Source organism: Onychomys torridus, chromosome 16 (genome assembly GCF_903995425.1).
Source record: "Onychomys torridus chromosome 16, mOncTor1.1, whole genome shotgun sequence".
Classification (NCBI taxonomy): domain Eukaryota; kingdom Metazoa; phylum Chordata; class Mammalia; order Rodentia; family Cricetidae; genus Onychomys; species Onychomys torridus.
Genome location: NC_050458.1, coordinates 59,871,852 through 59,887,917, shown reverse-complemented (window position 1 = coordinate 59,887,917; position 16,066 = coordinate 59,871,852). Strand labels below are relative to the sequence as shown.

Genomic DNA, 16,066 nt, shown 5'->3' with positions numbered 1-16,066 from the left:
AATAATAAAGACTATTGCTGCCATTGCTTGTTGTATTCAGAATTCGAGAGTAAGACCCTATGGTTGAAGACACCACATGTGCATGCTTCAACTATACTACATGGAGAAATTAAGCAAAGGCTGAACTGGACACTCCCATCCTGCTGGCTGGTTTTAAAAGTGCCAGAATGTATTTGGGTTTTTTGATGGTTTGTTTTTGTTTTTGTTTTTTGTTTTTTTTTTTTTTTACTCTTTTCTCTTTGACTCTTTGAGGGACCTGCCACCCAACTCTCAAATAAATCACATGGAGTGTAGTGGGTAGCCATTCCAGCTTTGACCTGGAAGTTCCAACCCCCACTGAGGCTTTGGTAATGGTCACACCTACAAGGTGGGGCTGAGAGAGGATGCTGAAGACCCGGGATCTGGATGTGGGGGCTCTCTTGGTTCCTGGACCCTGGACGCTGGAGGTAGACCAAGCAGAGTTCTCCAGAGAACACCGCCGGACTGCGCCATACCTTTCCCAGACCCTGTAACCTATCCCTTCACTTGTAAGTTACCCCACAAAATAAACCTCTCTTTTAACTACATGGAGTGGCCTTAATAATTTAACCAATATATTCTTTCTCATGAATGTCTGACCTTAGCTTGGCCTGTTTCTTGCCAGCTTTTCTTTACTTAAATTATACCATTTCTCTTTAACTACATTTTGCCTCTGGGCTTTTACCTTTCTATATACCCATATGCCTCTTTACTTCTTACTCCATGGCTTGCTTTACAGCTGGGTTGCTGGCCCCGAGGAGTCCTCTCCTCCTTTTCTTGCCTCTAGATCCCTCTTCTCAGATTTCTCCTCCTATTTATTCTCTCTGCCTGCCAGATGCACCTATCCTTTCTCCTGCCTAGCTACTGGCCATTCAGCTCTTTATTAGACTAATCAGATGTTTTAGGCAGACAAAGTAACAAAGCTTCACAGAGTTCAACAAATGCAACATAAAAGAATGCAACACATCTTTGCATCATTAAACAAAAGTTCCACAGCATAAACAAATGTAACACATCTTCAGCTAATATTCTTCAACACCAGAAGGGGCCACACAGGCTGTCAGTGGAGAACTGTCACAAACATTTCTGCTTGGCTGTGAACCCTGCCTGCTGAAATATTAACATGCCAGGCAGGATGTACCTGCTTGTGAAATAGTGGCCTGCTATCGCTATCATGGGTAAGACCAACAGCATTCCAATTGGATTTAAGTCTGCTCCACAAAAAGGAGTTCACATCTGGTACTGTAAGCCCTGCCCCCCCCCCCAAAAAAAAAGACTGGGGAGATCACAGGTCCCAAAGGGGAAGTGACTTGTATGGTTTTTCCAGATGGATATGACTGCAAACTGTCTTCTAAACTTGCGTGATTATGTCCATAGACCATGGTTATTATGAGCTTCAACTCATAGTCCCAGGTAAAGCTCCAGAGAACAAGTAACTGCTACCATGACAATGGTGACCTGTTTCTCAGCCATAGGTGGACATCTATAGTCATACCCATTAAGGCTCAGGGATCATTACAGAGGAAGGGATGGGAAAAATTTAAGAGCTGGAGGAAGCGATGGAGTGTTGTACAATAGTTCCTCCAGATTGAAATGCTCCATCCTGAAGGGAAGTTACTTAAACAGGAAAGAAAACAACTCAAAAGTGCTTCAGGAAGTCCCTGAAACTGACCAGATTCACTAGTCCCTTCCCTGTCAGAGTAAGCAATGGAAGCTGAGAGTCTCTCTCAGAGGAGTGAAGCTGAGCTACAAAGAAGACTTCCAGAGTAGCCCAGCTGTGAAGAAGATTCTGAGACTAGACCTGGAAGTGCCTGGAAGAAACAGAAACCAGCTGAGTTGCGTTAGAAGAGGTTTGGACCAACTGAGGCACCTGGAAAGGACAGTCTCTAGCCTGCTGAGCTGCCTGTAGGCTGTGCAGTGTGCTCCAGGTTCCCAGGTTTGTGAGCTGTTACCCATGTTTGGGTGAGCATTGATTATATACTTGTCTTTGAGTCATTTCAGCTCCTATAAGTAACCCCTCATCTATATTCCTGTAAGTAGTACCAGTAATGCTCATCAGCTCATTAAATTGGATTTTGGTAGTATTTGTACTTTGGTCTTTTGAGAGTTCTCTATCTGGGATAATTAGACATGTGTGTTGCATCTCCCCAGGAAATTTTGTTACATCACACACACACACACACACACACACACACACACACACACACACGAGCGCATGAAGGGGAGAATATGTACACATGCACAATGCACATACACTCAAGCATACACACTATATACACACTTACAATGCATATACACATTCATGTACGATACACACCCACTATACACACACAATGCACATACACTCACACACTGAAATGAATGAGAGCACATTTCCATGAGGTTAGGTCTAACCAAGGACTGAAACTGCCCACGGTTGAAGTCTAAAAATGATGGAAACAGTGTTTCAACCTGAGCTCATTAATAATGCAAGTGTTTGAAAACTTTGAGGCTTGGATCAGGTTAGACTTGAGGCTGTTACTATTGTGTTGGGTGTTAGAAGGCACAGAAAAATGAGGTAGGGGGTAGGGGGTGGGGACAATGAGGAAGCATTTTAAGTATTCAATGAAGAACTCCCAGGTAGGCCACAGGTAAGAAGGACATAGCAGGTGAGTTGCTGTAAGATTGCGTTTGCAGATAGTCTAGGCTGATGCCAATGCCTAACTTCTGACTAAGAACCAGAGGACCAATGAGCAGGCAGGAAGTCGATGTAGCCTGTTCTAGGGCTAATTTGGCAGATCAAAAGTCTCCTGATGATTCGTCAGTGAGAGAGCCTCTGAAGGGTGGAAGGTCCAGTCTACGCTTCATCCTTGCAACCTTGCTTCCTGAGAGGCTGTCGCTTGAACACAAGCCATAGGTCAAACTCTACCCAGTGCCCAGACCTGATGGGCAGGAAGTTATGAGAACAAAGTCACACTTTGCAGCAGGCATCTGATTACTCTCTGGAAGGGTCAAAGGAAGAGCTTCGCTTTGGAGTCTGGGTGAAGAGCAGCCATGCTTGCTGGGTGGAGTGACCTGTGCTGTGGAGATTGGTGGGATGCTGAACCATGGGAACCTCTGGCTCTGCTCAGACACCAGACAGGCTTGCTAAACTCTCCTTCCATGTTTGTGCAAGGACAGTTAAGCCCATATAACATTCCTGGACAGCGACCTTCCTGAACACGTTCATTCCTTTAGCAATTGCAAAAAAATGTCTTCTTCATATTCTTTAACATAACCATCAATGTGGGAGTCTTAGATTTTTTGATAAAAATCTTTTATTATATTTACAGCCATTATTGAAGTATTGATTGCTGGCAGGACATTTCAAATAATTCCTATCTCCCCCTGCTTCCTCCTAGGACATAAATTAGAAGAAGCCTGTGCAACTGCTTAAACATTTTTGAATCAGTTACTCTTGGATCGAAGTGACCGAGCACATGAATAAACAGCTTCTGGGAAGAATTTATTTTGGCTCATGGCTTCCAGGCTCTCTGTCCACAGTCTCCTTGATGCTGGGTACACGGTGAGGCCATCATGGGTAGCAGGAAACCTGGGCTGCTTATCTCACAGTGGCCGAGAAGGAAGCAGCAAAAGAAACAGAAAGGGACTTCTGGACAAGATATGGTCCCCAAAGGACCACCCCCTGCTCACTCCAAATAAGCCCCACTTATTAACATTTCTGGGATCTCCCAAAATAAGGCCAGCAAGCATCTAACATGTGAGCCTGTGGGTGATATTTCATAGTCAAGTTATATATAGAATTCTGCCCCCCTGCCCCATATTGTCAAAAAATAGTATTTTTAAGTTACAGCAACAATATAATAGATCTGTCTGAAGGAGCTAGACAAATAGAAAATAGAGGTGTCCAAGCACATATGATGATTACATGTTTAATTCTAAATCTCAAGAGTCAGGGTTTGGAGCTATACACTCTCCTTCAATACAAAAAGCATTAAAGAGCAAACCAAGTACTTGCATATAGTCAGGAGTCCACAGGCTGCTGCATTTCTCCTTGAGAGTAATAATGCTAACCATGTGAATTGTCTATACTATTGAATCCTCTCTGAAGCCTGGTGTGTTTAAAAACAAACAAGGCCTACCATTCTCTCTAAGGTTGCAAGGGCAAACCGAGGCATGATTCCACCCAAGTTCACTCTGGGGAACCAATGAGTTTTTTAGCTTCCTTACAGAGCATAGGGTATGGGGGAGATGAAGAGTGTGGGTCCAACTTCCCCAACAGGCCACACCTGGAAAGCCTTTATCGAGCAGGGGTGAGGGACCTTCCCTAAGCAGAGTAGATGAAGCCCCACCCCTACCTCCACACAAGCTTCCTCTAGTCTTCCTTGACCTATACACACCAGCCTCTCCCATGGGCCATATGCATGCAAGGGAAGATTGTATACAAGACGTGGCAGGGGGCGGCTGGATACTCAAATGAGGTTCTCTTGACCCTCTACACTCCTTCAGGAGGGTGTATAACCCCTAACAAACCCAGATGAGACAATTCTTTTTGCTCCAGGGACCAGTTAGGCAGAACTCCACAAGGTGGTGGTTGCTTGGCTGGAAGGAGGGTCAGGCAGGATCCCTGGCGAACTGGATACTCTTATTATTCTGCTTGCATAGAAGGAAGCAGCTAAGGTAAAGAAAGGTTAATTGACTGACCCAGGATCACAGGAGAGCAACACAGTGCTTCTGTCTTCAGCAAAATATGAGGACAGATCCTAGTGGGGGCTGCTTTAGCAGGTGAGTGAAATGTAGTCTTTTTCTCTGACTGCTTTACCTTTGAAGGAGAAGAGTGACTTTTCTCTCCAAATAAAAGCTGCTGGAATATTATTATTATAATGCCTGACTCCATCTTAAAAGTTTAATGTAGCATCTTAATTAAACAATGTATTTAGAAAATTGTGTTTTGGGGAAATTTTTAATACAGATAACTTTGCAGAAGGCAAAGAAAAGAAGTGCTATTTTAAATACTCAGGTTTGAGGGTGATACACTTTATTTTTCCTTCGAATTCCTTTTTATTCTTTTAAACTGAATCAAAATGTTATGTATTCACCATAAATATATTTCAGAGGAGGCAAGATTCTGTGCGCAGGTCGAGGGGAGGGCACCCTATGACCACAGTGTGGGCCCTGCGGGTTGGGTTCCTTCTTGTCCCAAGGCTCTGGGAGGTACCATGCTTGCGTGGCTCTGCCCAAGAAGCAAAGCCAAAGCCTCTTGAACTGCGACTCTCTGGAGGGGTATGTGTCTTTTTTCTGCCACTTGAGGTCTTGAACTGGATTTGGGGATCTCCTGAGGCTACTAGGTGGAGAGAAATTGCTCACACTAGAGGCAGAGCACTGAGTTATTTCCCACTGCCTGCTGAGAACAGCACACAAAGGTGCTTTCTCTGGAAACCAGAATGGACTGTTGCCTGGTGCATGTCCTTCTTAAAGAGGTTCTGGAAAACAGGGGGTCTTTCCGGAGCCTTGAAGGCTGGTGTTTGTGTGTGTGTCCGCACAGAGAGCTTCAGTGAAGGATTTTAAAGATCTGGCTCTTAGCTGGCTTTAGGGAACCTGTTCCCCGTGCTGGATTACCTTGCCCAGCCTTGATGCAGGGGGAGGAGCTTGGCCCTGCCTCAAAATGCTTTGTTCAAGCCCTTGGGAGGCCTGCCCCATTCTGAATGGAGACAGAATAGATGGGGAGAGGGGTAGATGGGAGGCTGGGGGGTGAGGAGGGGAATGAGGAACAGGACTGGAGGAGAGGAGGGAGGGGAAACTGGTCAGTATGTAAAATAAGGGGAAAATGTTAATTAAAAAATAAAATGGTGCTTAAAAAATATTGTACATGTTAGGGGTAGTCATACATGTCTAGAAGGAGATGGAGAGGGCTATGCTGGGTGAATAGGATCTAAGTACATTAAAATCACTAAAGAATAAAAATGAACAACCAAGCAACAGCTGCAAAGCCTCTTGCCCGTGTTTTTAATGCATTTGGGTAGAGACAGAATGGAATATCTGGTTATACCAGACTGTCTAGTCTGCATACTAAGTCCACTTTTGCCAGGTGACACTGTGGCTGGTTTAATTTTCCTCACCTGTAAACGAGGATTATGGTAACATCTACCTCATGGCTCTTGAGAAGATGTTAATTGTCCTGGTGTAGCTCCGTGTTAGCAGCTGGAAATAGTAATAGTAATAATAATAATAAATATTAATTGTAGGCAGAGAACAAAATTGAAACCATCTGAAATTAAGATATCATTAGTTAATGTATAGTTGTGACTCAGTGGACTGTAATATCCTAAGAATTAATACATGTTATGAATCCTTAGTCCTATTATATGGGCTAAGCGAGCTCTATTACACTATGCTGCCTATGTTCATTTTTCTATTTGAAGCATTTAAGAAATATAAGAAAAATATTGGATCTAACCATTTTCTATTATGATCCATCTGTATTTTTTTAATATCTAGGAGCCTCAGGAAATAGACAAAGTTGGGATCACTGACCATTTACAAACGGTTTTGAGTTCCTTGCTGTTGTTTGTCATGAGGCTAGTCTGGGTTATGTGCTGTGTGCAAAGTGAGCCAAGAATATTTACTTCTTACTTTGGGCAACAGTCTTGGTGTTATTAAACAGTTTTTCTTACGTAACAATGGAGCACAGAGTCCATTGTTCCCATAGACACTTCCATGGTTCCCTGGCTATTACCATCTTAAGATACAGAATATCTGTTAAAATCAATGAACCAATACTGTTATGTTACTGTAAATCTACAATCTGTTCATGTCTCTGTAGCTTATCTAATGTCTTTTTGCTGTCCCAGGCTTCAGTGCACCACACTATATTTAGAAATCTTGCCTCCTTAGGCTCCTGTGAGCTGGCATGTTCTCAGAACTTACCCTGTATTCTCTCTTAATTCCTCCACCCCACCACAAATCCCTTCTTTCCAAGTCTTGAAACTTTGACTGTTTTGAGACATGCTTATTGGAATAAACTGTCTTTCTGGTGTACTTTGACTAATGTTTTTCTTCTGATTTATGGAGGTTGTAGGTTTAGGGCAGATTACAAAGTTAAAGTATCATTGGTCCCTCCTCTGAACATGGCATATGGATCATGGGTGGTCTCCATCACCTGGCTGGGCTTTTTCATTCTTCTACACTAGCCTGGACTCCCTTCTCCTCATTTCCATGTTGCCTTCTCAGGAAGTAAATGTGTACGTTCCACATTAGAAAGTGGAGAATGCTGCTGCTGCTGCTGCTTTTGTTTCTCCTTCTTCTTCTTCTTCTTCTTCTTCTTCTTCTTCTTCTTCTTCTTCTTCTTCTTCTTCTTCTTCTTCTTCTTCTTCTCCTCCTCCTCCTCCTCCTCCTCCTTCTTCTTCTGTAGCAGGAATCTTAAAGAGTCTTATTAATGAAATCAAACCCGAGGCCAGTTATTGGGGTGAATGCTGGAAGATCAGACACAGAACAAGCCACAGCTATCTCACCTTGCTAATTCCTCAGGTGATCCTGTTTCCTCAGGCTGGAAGCTTCTGAGTCCTCCTCCACATGAATCTTAGCTGAACTGTGTTCCTCCAAAGCCTGAATGCTTAACTAACCAAATGCTTAACTACCTACATGCTTTTACTTCTCCTCTAGTTCCTGGTCCTCATGCTTTATATACCTTTCTCTTTCTGCCTCCATTCCCTGGGATTAAAGGTTGGGTTTCTGGGATTAAAGGCATGGGTCACCACGCTTAGCTGTTTCTAAAGTGGCCTTGAACTCAGAGATGGGGCTAGCTCTGCCTCCCAAGTGCTGGGATTAAAGGTGTGTACCACCACCGCCCAACTTCTGTTATGGCTTACTCTTCCCATTTTCTAGCCACCATTTTTGGCTTTGTTCTAGAGGCTGTCTGTTCTCTGACCCCAGATATGTTTATTTCGGGGAACACACAATATTTCAGGGAACACAGTACCCACCACATCCTTCTTCTTCTTCTTCTTCTTCTTCTTCTTCTTCTTCTTCTTCTTCTTCTTCTTCTTCTCCTCCTCCTCCTCCTCCTCCTCCTCCTCCTCCTCCTCCTCCTCCTAATATGGAATTTTTGCATAAAAGTCATTGTTCTGCATGGGGGATTTGCCCCCTCCACTTCTTATTATTCAGTCATGTGGACTCTGGGGGTATTTCATTTATATTTTGAATTATAATTCAATATGACTATTATGTTGTGGCCCAAACTCTTCTGCTCTATGTTCCTCTGTAAGGAGCCAAAGAAGCCATGAGTGAGTGAAGTCCCAAGTGAATTGCATTGTAGACATGAGCACTACTGTGTTGAGAACTCAAAAGCCTCCAATCCATGGCTCAAGCTCTTTCCCCATCTGGGTCAGGCTCAAGAAGAGGCAAAACTCTTTGCAGGAGTCTAAGTCTGAATGTTATGAATGATGATCAGTGTGCGCAAAGGCAAGCAGCTGCAGCTTCCCCCTTTAGAACTATGCACACACAGAGAGCTCTTAAAGAACCCAGCTCACCCTTCCCTCTGTGCTTTACTTAATAACCATTCTGAGGTTCCCAGTTGTGGTGGTAGTAGACCCCATCTGATCCTGGCATTCCTGAATGTGTGTCTGTGTGTCTGTCCTTTCTTTCTTCCCTCACCAGCCCTAGCCATAGTTCCAGGACCCAAGCCATGTGGGTCACGACACTCCTGTGTCCTTTCAACATAACTTTTCAATTTTTCACTTTATTATTTTTTAACACTACAAGATGCTCTGAGTTGATCCTCTGTAGACTCTGCCCTAGTCATAGAATTCATCATTTCTCTAAGGAGACTAAATTGAAGAATGATTTTTAAAAAAAGAAAAGAAGAACTCATATAAATGTGTTCATTGCAACTAGAATGCCTCCCCCACCCCTTTTTTAGGTCCTTTCAGTTTAGAAAGCAAAGAAATGTGTATATGGGCATCCTCACTTGTGTGTTTGCATGAATTTATAATCACATGCATAGCTGTTGGTAATCATGTCATGCTAACCTGACTATGCTGCTTCCAGTTCCAATCTATTACTGCGCTTCTGTGCCATCCCAGTCTCCCTTGGCTAGCTGTAAATTCCCATCCCAATGGTAAAATTAATGATGAGTTTTGTTCCCCAGGAACATTCATTGAACCTCCCCGTACTATGAAAGCCAGACAGTAGAGAGGATGCTTCCAGGTTGGTGCCACCTTGTTTGTGCTATGTTCTCCACTCAAGTATGTGCTACTTTCAACAGTAAGGTTGTAGCATCAAGTTCTAGAGAGTAAGCAAGAGCACTAGCCCCTAGTAACTCATTCACAGCACAAGGGTTTTGTTTTGGTGGCCTAAGGTTTCTAGGAAAGGCCTTACACTCTCCCATTACAGGGTAACTCCAATAGGAAACTTGTGTTGGTTTTGTTGTTTGTTTTGCTTTTGTCGACTTGAGTCAAGCTAGAGTCATCTGGGAGGAATCTCAAATGAGAAAAATGTCTCTATCAGATCGTCCTGCAAGCAAGTTCTATGGGACATTTTCTTGGTTAATGATTGATGTGGAAGGAGCCACCCCACTGTGGGTAGTGTCCCCTCTGGGAAAGAGGTTCTGGGTTGGATTAAAAAAAAATAGACTGACCAAGCCAGGAGGCACAAGCCAGTAAACACAATTAGTCCCTAGTTTGTGCTTTGGTTCCTGCCCTGTGACTTTCTTCTATGATAGATTGTAACCTGTATGCCAAATAAACTCTTTACTCCCCATGTTGCTTTTGGTCATGAAATTTATCATGTCAATAGAAAGAAAACTAATACAAAACTTAAAAAAGGCTTCTGTATGGCAAAGAACACTATGATTGGAGTAAAGAGGTAACCCACAGACGGGAAAAATGTATAGCAGCTATATACCCGACAGAGGGCTAGTGTCCAGAATATACAAAGAACTCAAAAAACAACACACCAAGAAACCAAACAACTCAATTAAAACATGGGGAATAGAACTAAAAACGTTCTCAAAAGAAGAAATACAAATGGCTGAGAAATACAAATGTTCAACATCGTTAGTCATCAAGGAAATGGAAATGAAAACTGTGTTGAGATTTCATCTTACCCCAGTCAGAATGTCTAATATGGCCCCCATGCCTCTAATCTTAGCATTTGAGAGGTAGGCACATCTCCCTTAGTTCAAGGTTAGCCTGGTCTACATAGTGAGTTCCAGGCTAGTTCCAGCATAGTCAGATGCTATCTCCAAAAGCCAAAACAATAAAGACAAAAAAATAAAAAAATAAAAAAACCAACCAACCAACCAACCAACCAACAAACAAACAAAAAATGACAGGAACAAGTGCTGACATGAATTTGGGGCAAGGGGAACACTTATTCATTGTTGTTTGAAGAGAGTAAAAACTGGCACAGCCACTGTGGAAATCACTGTTGAGCTTCCTCAAAAAACTAAAAAAATTTTTTTTTTTTTATATCTACCAAATGATCCAGCTACTGCTCTTACACATATATCCAAAGAACTCTATATCCTACTACACAGATACTTCTGTGTTCACCGCTGCTCTATTCACAATCGATGGGAAATGGACACAACCTAGATGTCTATCAACTGATGAACGGATAATAAAAATGTGCTATAGTTACACAATGAAATACTGTTCAGATAGCTATTATAAAAATTAAATCATGAAATTTAAAGGTAAAGTTGGAAATAATCATTCTTAGACAACTCAAATTCCAAATGTTTTTTTCCCTCTTATGTGAGTGTTGGCTCTGACTCTTTAGATGTGTGTGTTTAAATTGAGATTCCGTTAGAAGTCAGAAAACTAGTAGCGTCCAGGATATGTTTGGAGACTCTCATGAGTGAGGAAATAAGCAGGAGGATGCTGGTAGTGGAGGTCACCAGTGGCCACTGGCAGGTGTGGGGAGCTGGGGCCCTGCAGGAGCTATCAGAGCACCTGGTAGTTGGGATTCCCCCAGCAGACATGTTAGGTTGACCCCACCACAACTAGCTGTAGGCAGACTTTTTTTCCCACCCACCAGTTCCCAAATAACTGACTTGGAGATTTAATATAAATTATAAATGTTCAGCCAATAGCTCAGGCTTATTATTAACTCTTACAACTTAAATTAGCTCAATTCTATTAATCTATGTATTGCAACATGGCTCATGGTTTTACCTGTCCTCCAGCATGTCTTGCTCCCTCTGTGTCTTTTGGAGACCTCTCAGACTCTGCCCTTCTTCCAAGAATTTTCCAAGCCTGGCCATCATCACTGTTCTCACTCCCTGGGGTAGCTTCTTTTCCAGTGGCTTCTTGGCCTTCATCAACCCGAGTCCTGCTCCAGCTTCTCCCTCTTGGCAGCTGGCTCTCTTACAATCTTCTCTAGGAGCCCCAGACACAGGGTCTCATACACCTCAGCTGCCAAAGTGCTCTGCTCCTGAAAAATGCTCTCATTAGTGTTTGAGCAATGCCAGAGCCTGCCAGAGTCCAGCTCCAGATGAAGGCAGGTTATGAAGATGGGTGGATGCAAGAACAGTGACAGAGGTATCAGACATGGGATAGATACTTCTTCGTTTCATTTTAGGAGAGATGGACAGAAAGGAAGCATATGGGAGTCATCCCCAGTGGGACAGGTCCCAGCTATAGGTCAGTCAGTTCTTTATTAACCAATGAGAGTAATAGATATGCGCAGGGTACAGAAGGATTATTCCATAGCAACTAGCCCCTGGGCCTCCTCTTCTGTTCCCAAAGAAGTTTGGCTCTTGGCCAAAATAGGCATCCATGACCCTAGTTAGCAGCCTGTGCTTGGATTCCTGAAACCATGATTTGACCCTCAGCACAGCCATATCTGAATGGAATGACAGAAGTCATAAAGCCAGCACAGCTGCTTGACAAAGATCCAGCAAAACTAAGCCACATGATGGCTGCCATGCCATCTTTGGTTTTTATCTCCACCTGTTGCATACCTGGGGGGCACTTTTAATATTTGTACAATTTGGGGATATTGGATTGGTGGAAAATTCCTTATAAATCATTTATACCTTCTCCCAGGAATATTGCTTCTAAGCTTCTGCAGGAAAGCCCTGAACATACCATTCCCACCACTTTTAGGGGGATATTCTTATATAATTGAAGGTCTTTCTTATGCCTTAAAGGTTGTGACACATAAAGAAGCCAGAGGTCTCTTCATGAGGCTATGAGACATTCTTGAAACATCTGTCCCTGTACTTACACAGGAACAAGATAATTAAAACAAAGTAAACTTTAAAATGTCAATAAGATTTGGTGGGCTAAAGGAGTTGGCCACAGTTCAGATTACAAGCCTCTTCCCACTGTACACTCAGACAATTATGTGGCATATAACTCTGCCTTACAGAGACATACTGATGAGCAAAGTATGAAGTAGAAACATGATAAAAGTATGAAGTGTCAGGACCTCGCTTTCTTTTTTGTTTTGTTTGTTTGTTTGTTTTGTTTTGTTGGGTTTTTTTTTTTTTTTTGAGCTGAGGATCAAACCCAGGGCCTTGCACTTGCTAGGCAAGTGCTCTACCACTGAGCTAATCCCCAACCCCTGTTTGTTTTTTCAAGACAAGGTTTTGCTGTATAGTTTTGGTGCTTGTCTTGGATCTCGCTTTGTAGACCAGGCTGGCCTGGAACTCACAGAGATCTGCCTGGCTCTCCCTGACCCCACCCCACCCCACCTCCATCCCAGTGCTGGAATTAAAGGCATGTGCCACCACCACCAAGCAGGACTTCCCTTTCTTAGAAGTTAGCTCATGTAGAGCCACTATGTCATATGACCAAGGAACAACAGAATGCCAAGATTAGACATCTAGACAAATTCTAGAAAGATATAAATATGAATATTGATTGTATTATGCCAGAATTTGAATAATAACTGCAGCAGCTTTGGCCTGAGGATTTTTCCTGGGCACTCTGACTACTAAGTGTTAATCATACACTGCTTGGGACATGACAAAAAGCCTGGGTGGCTTGAAGATTTTGTTTTGGTCTAGTGTCCTTGAAACAACCAAAGCTACCAGCCTGAGCACAGGCTGTCATATGCCTCTAGATTCTTAAAAATTGGGTCATGGGGTTAATGAGTAAAAATGATAATTGTTTATTAATGATGTCAAAACTTGAGGGAAAATGATTGAAAAAGAAAACTCTGTTTTGTCATAGTTTACTAACAATGACTAGAAGATGAGCAAATGGAAGTGAAACACATATCCAAAAACAAAAATAATATGATCTATGTTTTGGAACATCATTAATGTATCCCTGTTTACTAAATTCTGTATAAATAAAGAAGCATTCTGGCTGATAGTCAATTAGGCTGCAAGATTCTCTCAACCACCATGGCCTGACTCACTTCCTTTCCCCACCAACTCCTTACATCCTCTGTTGGGACCTGTCCCACTGGGGATGACTCCCATATGCTTCCTTTCTGTCCATCTCTCCTAAAGTGAAACGAAGAAGTATCTATCCCATGTCTGATACCTCTGTCACTGTTCTTGCATCCACCCATCTTCATACCCTGCCTTCATCCGGAGCTGGACTCTGGCAGGCTCTGGCATTGCTCAAACACTAATGAGAGCATTTTTCAGGAGCAGAGCACTTTGGCAGCTGAGGTGCATGAGACCCTGTGTCTGGGGCTCCTGGAGAAGATTGTAAGAGAGCCAGCTGCCAAGAGGGAGAAGCTGGAGCAGGACTCGGGTTGATGAAGGCCAAGAAGCCACTGGAAAAGAAGCTACCAGAGGGAGTGAGAACAGTGATGATGGCCAGGCTTCTGTGGAGCAAGAGGAAGCTGACTCTTCCTCTCTCCAACCAGGACCTTCAAACTGGGTGACCCCTTTGCCCAGATGAGCCCTGCTCATCCAGCTGGCCACTGCCATATCTTGGCCAATAAAAAATAAGTCCCTGGACTGGCATGTGCAATCCAAAACTGAGCCTAGGCTGGTGGTCCTGCTCACAAGAACTGTGCTACAGCATCTAACAAGATCTGTGTGAAAGAGGTTTCTTCCCCAGAGCAGCTGGAAAGTGCTGTGGGATGGTCTTTCTGAATGTTGTGAGTATGTGTTGCTATGATTGGCTAATAAAGAAGCTGTTCTGGCCTATGGTGAGTCAGGTTATAGTCAGGTGGGAAATCTAAGGGAGAGACAGGAAGATGTCGGGCAGACAGAAGGGATGCCAGCCCACCACCCAAGGAGCAACATGCCAGCAGACTGGTAACAACACAGCCATGTGGCAAAATATAAATGAATAGAAATGGATTAATTTAAGATGACAGAGCTGGAAACGCAAGAAACTTAAGCCATTGGCCATATAGTTTGTAATTAATACAAGCCTCTGAGTGATTATTTTGTAAGTGGCTACAGGAAAGTGGGGGTGGGTGGGACTGAAGAAACTTCCAGCTACAGGAAAGTTTGGTGGTGACTTCCTGTTTTATCCTGGTGACCCACTGCGTTTCCATGCTCGCTGCATTTCACAGTGCTAGGCTGCTGAGGACCTTATCCCACTTCAGGACCCGGTCTTCTGGCAGCCTGGGAACCAGTGTCAAACACCCTATTTCTCTTTCCTCTCTGCCGCTAGATAGGAAGGTGGACTCTACCTCCCTGCAACTGGCCAGCCTGTTGTGAGTGCTTGGAGACCCGGGGGGGTGGGACTGTGGCAAGAGACCCCTGGATGGTCACCTCAACTCCACATGGAGGTTTGTGCTCTCCTGCTCTGTCTATGGTTAGTCCCGATTCCTTTCTATTTTGTTTTGTTTTTCTGTGTTTTGTAGTTCTATTTCCAAACTGTGAGCTTGTTGACAGTAGAGACAGCTCTTGTTTGGCTTTTCAGTTTTCTACAGGGCTTAGGTCCCAGAGGTTCTCAATACATTTATTAATAAAAGAGAGCGGTAGGAGGAGGGAGAATGCAGGTGATATGAAGGTGGATGGGGAGGAGTGGAGCGAGAGATTAAGGATGGATGGGAGGGCATGGTAGAGGAAAGAGTATAGAGAGGGAAAATGAACACTAAAACCCCTTGAAAAAGCTACATAGAAACCTATGAGTGTAAAGCTTCTTAAAATACACATAAACATTTATATCACGTACAAATCTAAAGAAGTTGCTTCATCTTTACCATGGTTATATTCTCTTCTCACAGGCTTCCCTTTCTCCTTAGATTCTTCAACTTTCTAATTTATTCTCACTTTCTTTTCATGGATTTTTCACTGTGTAGACCAAGCTATCCCTGAAACTGTGATTCTTCTAACTCAGTCCCCTGAGCACTGCGGTTACCTTCACCATCAAACCATGACACAAAATCACCTCCTCCCTTAAAGTGATTCATGTTGGGTTTTTAGCCATAGTAATGAGAAGAGAAGAATGGAAAATTCTGCATCTTGCAATTGGTTCCATGTTAACATTTTTTTTTCATGAATTTGTGTGTGTGTGTGTGTGTGTGTGTGTGTGTGTGTGTGTGTGTATGTGTGTGTGTGTCTACTAACTCATCACCATATCAGTCTCCCCAGTTCATCTTATCATTCCTCCACACTGTGCCTGGATGCACCACTACTCAACATAGACTACAGAAGCACTGTCTGAGGAGGCAGCGCTGAGAAGCTTGTGTAGAAGGCAAGATGAGCCCCACTGGAAACTGAGTCTGTTAGAGCCTTGATCTTGGACTTAAAGTCTGCAGAATTGTGAGACAGCTAATTGCATATATTTAAGCTGCCTACTCATTGTTACTTTGTGTGGTGCTGTCATTCACTTAATACCTACTATCTTGTCACCATTTTCTACTTATTCCTTTAGCAAGTCTTACCCTCTCTTTATGTTTTCATTCCCTGGTTTAATAAAACATTTGGTAGGATACCATTTTCCTCCTTCTCTTGGTTTATTAGTTATACTTATTTTTGAGCTTTTGAAGATATTTTCCTTATTCTATTCTTTCACAGACACTAGCCCCTTCTTTTGAGAAATCAGAATCCTGACCTATACAATTTTTCTTCTCTCTGAAGAACTTCTAACATTTCTCATAGGAATACTGTACTGCCAATGAATGCCTTCATATTCTGTTCAACAGT

The 16,066-nt window shown here is 43.0% G+C and overlaps 1 pseudogene; it reads left to right on the top strand.

Moving 5' to 3' along the window:
* The first annotated feature begins 1,192 nt into the window (after positions 1-1,192).
* On the top strand, positions 1,193-14,632 carry LOC118596734 (annotated as a pseudogene).
* Positions 14,633-16,066: the final 1,434 nt, after the last annotated feature.